This window comes from Gossypium arboreum, chromosome 11, assembly GCF_025698485.1.
Source record: "Gossypium arboreum isolate Shixiya-1 chromosome 11, ASM2569848v2, whole genome shotgun sequence".
NCBI lineage: Eukaryota > Viridiplantae > Streptophyta > Magnoliopsida > Malvales > Malvaceae > Gossypium > Gossypium arboreum.
The window spans coordinates 71280470-71287137 of record NC_069080.1 but is presented as its reverse complement, the minus strand read 5'-3'; the positions used below and the strand labels follow the sequence as shown (position 1 = coordinate 71287137).

The 6668-nt window shown below is 33.1% G+C and overlaps 1 non-coding gene across 1 annotated transcript; it reads left to right on the top strand.

Moving 5' to 3' along the window:
- The first annotated feature begins 695 nt into the window (after positions 1–695).
- LOC128284500 (small nucleolar RNA R71) lies at positions 696–802 on the top strand. The gene has a single exon (XR_008274925.1). It is a non-coding gene; the product is annotated as a small nucleolar RNA R71 (small nucleolar RNA).
- Positions 803–6668: the final 5866 nt, after the last annotated feature.

Here is a 6668-nt window from a genome sequence, read left to right as displayed (position 1 = left end):
ATAGCTAATTGACCCATTTGGTTTTCCAAAATTTTCAGTGTTGCTGCTTCGCTTTTGATCAAAACGTCATTTTTTGCCATGTACGCTTTCAAAAAGTTCTCCAAACTATTTGATGCCTCAGCTTGAGGAGGTTTTGGAGCTTACTGATTAAACCCTTGAGTTTGGTTGAGTCTATGCTGCATAAAGTTGTTGTTTGGTCTATTTCCTTGGTTACTCTAAGAAAAGTTGGGGTCATTACGCCATGAAGGTTTATAGAAGTTGGACTGGGGTCCTTGTCCACTCCTATTTTGGTGTTGGTTCCCCACATAGTACACTGGCTCAGGATTCAATGGGCAATTCTCGAATGAATGACCTTCCCCACATTACACACAAGAAACTACTTCAAATGGACTTAGTGGCTGAGCTGCAAAATTATTAGCACTATTAGCGGTAAACTGCTTTAACATAGAGGAAATAGGTGATACCTAAGCTGATAACGAAGTGAGAGCATCAACTTCATGAACTCCAGTTATACGTCTTCTTGAAGCTGTTCGATTTGTTGGCCATTGATATTTGTTGCCGCGATCCTCTCGATGATCTCATAAGGCTCATTATAAGTCTTAGACAAAATTTCACCATTCGTAGAAGCATCTACCATCAATCTTGTTTGTGCATTGAGACCATTATAGAATGTCTCCAACCAGATACAATGAGGAATCCCATGATGAGGACACTTATGAAGTAAATTCTTGAATCGCTCTCAAGCCTCATATAAAGACTCGTCATTCAATTGTCAGAAGGTAGTGATCTCATTCCTCAACTTAGCGTTTTTTCTAGGCGGGAAATACTTAACCAAAAATCTCTCTGCTAATTCTTGCCATGTAGATATGGAACTTGGTGGCAATGAATTGAGCCATGCTCATGCTCGATCTCACAACGAGTATGGAAACAACTTTAGCCTTAGTGCGTCTTCAGTCACACCGGCTAGCTTGAATGAATCACTCACCTCCATAAACAATGAAAGGTGGAGATGTGGATCTTCTGTGGGCATACACTAAATTGGCCCACCGTCTGGAGCATTTGAAACATCACTGGTTTCAATTTGAATTGGGCTACCTCAATATCTGGCCTTCTAATTCCTGGATTTAACTCATTGAAAAGCGGCACAGCATATTGTCTGATGCATTGATCCTTATCATCGGCAATGAGGATGGGATTTCATACATGATCACCTTCATTACCTTGGTCTTGATTCTGATTTCCAAGGTCCATCTTGACATGTCTTTGAGTTGTTCGTTCACGTCTTATTTGTCTGAAAATTTGCTCAATTTCAGGGTCTACTGGGAGTAAATTGATAATTCGATCTATGCTCATAAACACCTGAAAAGAAAATCACAAAATTAAAAAGAAAAAGTTTGTATTGTTAGAAATAACCAAATTGAAAATAAATAATTTCACAAAGAATGACTATGGCAACAGTGGACAATCCTCGGCAACGGCCCCAAAAACTTGTAACGCTTGAGTTTGTGCAAGTGTACACAGTCGTTATCAAGTAATAAGTAAGTATTGAGTTATCGTCTCCACAGGGATTATATTCGTGGTAAGTCACTCAATTATAAAATATTATTAACAACTTGGTAAACAGAAACACAATTTGATTTGGAAGTATTGATTAAAATTATGTAAAATTAATCTAGATGCAATGATCCCTATTGTGATTTATCCTAACATGCAACTATAACAACAATTATAACATAAATAAGCTAGGACAATTACTTTAATTAAACTCAATTTATTATCAACATGCTTATCAATATTCAGAAAAACATTCCATGGCAACTCGATCTTTCATGAGTTTGGAAACCATATTAGGTCCTTTCAGAATCATTTACTTAGTAAATATGCACTTTACTAATCCTTATTTACTAAGGGTTTCTTAGTATTCATACGAGGTAACAGGGACGTGTTAGGTTTGAAATAGTTTAATCACACAAATCTAAAAACTATGCAGATAATAGAGCCTGGTTAGGGTTGTTATGTAACCTGCAATTTAATCGGGTTAAGATCTAAATTGAGCATGCACATTTCAATTATGTGTCCATTAGTCGTCGTCTGGTTAGGATCGCTCAGCTAATTCAGGTGCATTTCAATCACGTATGAACAAAATATAGACTTGATTTTAATTTAAAACATGATCGATTGAGGCACAAAGATTATAAGCATGAATCAAATAATAATTATTTAATCAAAGCAATCAGCCTAACTTAAATAAAATTAAGCTATCACTGTTGTAAACAAGAACGGTAAACATATAGCAAACATTCTTGAATTAAGTTAAAGAAAAGAAAGATCAAACCCAAATCAAAGTGTCTGTCACCTAAGACTTTGACTGACGAGGGCTCCTTCGTTCCTTCACTTTGCTCCTTTGCTGATGGTTCTCCGAGGTGGCCAACCAAGGGCTCTATAAAAGGCTAATTTTCTAAAAATCCTCATGCAAAGATGATAACAGGCGTGAGGGGGAAAGAAACCTAAGAGAGTTAAGAGAGGAGAGAATGATGAATGAGTGAGGGATGATGGATAAGTGAGAAATGGGGTCTTATTTATAGGTGAGGCAAGGGAGCTAGTTTGCTAAAAATATGAGTGTCCATAATTTGAAACTTCATCCAGGAGTGGTCAACCATGATTTGTGGGAGTGTGGCTGATTTTTTCTTTATTTAAGTGCCACAACATCATCAGGATCAGGACTCGGTCAATTGCAAATCTCCGGGTAAATCTCCGATTTCTTCAACTCTTCAATGACCTTATGTAATTAAACCAAACTTTGATTTATGAACATCCACATGCAACCGAATTTTGGGTTGACTTGGTCCTCCATTTGGATGGTTTTGTAATCAACATAAAGCTATCAGACCTGTCCAACAATAGCAGATAATTTAGAGGACCAAAGAATATAATTTAACCACTTTAATTAATCAATTTACTTAATTAATTAAAGCCCAATTTCTTAATGAAATATATTAAAATAAATTATTAAATATAAGTTTATATTTTATTCTTTAATTCAATCATGCATGGCCCACTTTATAGCTTGAAATTATAATATGCTCAAATTAATATAAAATAAGTCATTTTCGCATGAAAACTATATAATAAAACATAAATTCACATTTTAATAATTTTTGTGTCCCATTTTCATATATTTCATATATTTCATTAACTTATTAAACAATTACTTGGTTTTAACAATGAATTTAAGTAAAAAGGTGATAAATTACATAGGAAAAATCCTATATATTTTTCCGTTTACAATATGATACAATCAAAAGTATATACAATTTCACCTATTACATGCCACATAAACCAAAAGTAAACTTCCAAAAACTACCGAAAGATATCCGGATAGTGTGATTTCTTCAAGTTGATCCGATTTTCCGATTTCCACAAAACGCTATCTACAAGGAAATAAGATAAATAACACGAGTAAGCTACTATAGAGCTTCGTAAGTTCAATGGTTAAAACAATTAACCTGTCGAAACAAACTTAATAGATTTAATAACAATAATAATAGACAGTACTTCCTAATCAACCATGAGCACAAATAGGTGAGATTATATTCTATCATATATGAGTTACAGAATAATATTATCGTATAATTTCAATCCAAAACCAAGTCCCAATCCTATCGGGATATTCATAAATAACCTTTATACAATCCATTAACAAGAGATTTAACACTGGAAATGTTGCACGTTGAACGATATAATTGATACGAGTACACAGTTATCCACCTGAAACATGCCAAGAGCACAAATGAGCCAATTCAACCGAGAATAGGCCTGGGCACTAAGTGGCAAGCCCTAAAGCTTTATCCGCCTCTGGTAACATGCCAGAATCATTGTAATATACTCGACAATTTGCAACAAATGTTGAACCTTGATATATTTAGTGTATAGACACAAATTAGGAATTATAGCCTCATCACATATAGATCCTGTACAGTGCACATTATATCCTATTGGCATGCCGATAGTACTCCATCCTACACTCATCCGGCCTAAGAAATATCCTCACTTAACAATGTTCCAATAATTTACCCATTCAATTTATACTAATTACATTAAACATTCGGCAACCAATTTCACATTCGATATATATTTCAAATTAAATTAAACTAAACAGAATGAACTTACCTGGGCTAAACTGCAATAATGGTAAAAGTTCAGGGACTAGTTCACAACCTTCCCTTTTCCTCGATATCAACTTGTTTTTGATCTATAATATAATTTTATTTCAATTATTAACCTCAATTTCATATACTATTCAATTTAATACATGTGACTTCTTATTTATAATTTTGCACATTTCCCCAACTATTTACACTTTATTCAATTTGGTCATTAAGACCAAAATAAGTCTATTCCGCACAATTGAACTTTAAACACATGGAACTTAATTTTTAACTATTCTAGAACAACCCTAAATTTTTAAATTTTTCAAGAAAAACCATGTCCATTTTAATTTATTTTCAATTTAATCATTAAACATAAAAATTGATAAAAATCACTTTTCAAACTAGATCGTAATTATCATGAAGCTTCATGCTCAAGAACTAACATTAAGAATACTTCAATAACATCAATGGAAATTTTTCTAAACTTTGACAAATTCACAAATTAATCCCTAAACTAGCTAGATATCAAGACAACAATTATAGAATACAAAATTCATGAATAATAAGTCAAGAAAATACTCACATACATGGAAGAGAAACAAAGCCGAAACTTCAAGGTCTAATATGCTGTTTCGGTTCTCAAATAGGTAAATGGAGAAAATGAATACTATTTTCTTTTTTTTATTACTTTAATGTTAAATTTCATAATAGTTTAACCTATAATTTCAATTATACTATTATGACTGAGCACTAACTTTAAGAATGGCCTAATTGCCTTTGAAATCCTTGTAATAATGTTTTCACATCATTAAACTCCAATAAACTATTATAAGTTAACTTTTACACTTTTTACAAATTAATCCTATTTACTTAATTAACTATTTAATGTTAAAATTTCTTAACCAAAATTTAATACAACACCAATGACCCTGTAAATATTAAATAATTAATATTTACGGACTAACACGACAAAATTGTGGTTCCAAAACCACTATTTTTGACACCACTGAAAAACGAGTTGTTACACCTAATGTACAATAAGTCACGAAATCTTGTCCATTTAAGGTGGCTATTAAAACTCGTGGACTTTAAAGAAGCGAGTGAACTCAATTGGGGGTTAGTTGTATTGGCGACATTGTATTGGGAGATGTGTCGGGTGACAGAACCACATAAAACTAAAATCGGTGGTTGCATGCTACTCTTGCAATCAATGGTGTGGTACTAGTTGCCATTTTTACGTCCTCGAGTGGACTAGCCTTAAACATTCCCACTCGTAACAAGGTAAAATTCATTAGATAATATATTTACCATAATAAAATTATTTAAATTTTAAATTGTTGTGTTAACATATTATTCCAATAGGTGGAACCATGGGCCGACTTTTGTGGGATTACCGAAGGAGCTTCAAGATATATGGCTTTTGTTAGATCAGCAATCGAAAGCAGAGGTATGTATTTTTTAAAATTTTGATTATATAATATTAACTTAGTTGATTTAAAAATTATTAGTATATATATAACAAAAAAATTTATTATTTTAATTGTAATGCCCTCGACCCAACTCGATCTACCGGATTTGAATCTCAGGTGTTATACCTTATACAGTTGTAACTTGAAATTTCTATCTTTTATTCATCTATGTAATCGTCTATCGGTAAGTGTAATAGAATCTTTTATTGCATACATTATATGATTTTATTTACATATCAAAATAATAATTTTTTGTCGACTTCTATTCTGTCTCTTATGTTGTTGAGTACATATTGGGTTGCTACCTAATGAACTTATGCCTAGACTTGAATACACCATTTCCTTTCCTCTGTATGCATAATAGCCCAGCGCACCGTTCCTTAGGTGTAACCCTGGCATCATCTCTCGGTGCATATTCCTTTACAGACCTAAAAATAGAAACAACTTTTGTAAGACATAAAAACTTAATGAGCTAAACCTTAGAATTCTTTTTTATTCATTCTACGTTGTATGTTATTTTGCACATTCTTGAGGTATTTCTTGACCTTTCTTCCCTCTTTGGCAGGTACATTACTAAGGCAATCATCATTCTTTCCTCAAAATCATTTCCCTTCTCTTGAACATACTATAGTTAAAATCTATTTACCTTCTATATATCTTTCCTTAAATCGTATCTTTACATAGTCCTTAAACTCTTCATTTACCTTATTATCAGAATTAATATCATAATCCATACTTACTAGTCTTTTCATTATCTTCGAGCGAGGTAGACTACGACTAATACTTGGCTCAGAATTTACCCAGATCTTCCTTACTTCAACGAACTCTCTATGCTTACTTTTAATTCATACATGTACCTCGCCACATACTCTGGTGCACACTAGCTTTTCTATTCATCCCTTGTAACTTTACAGGGTTTGCCACTCATTCGGTGTCTAGCCAAAGGCGTTTCAAATGGTAATCATGAGATCTATTCTTTAGATTTCACCACAAAGGTGTTCCTTTCCAAAGATAACCACAGAAGCTTTCCTTTCAGATTCTCACTACA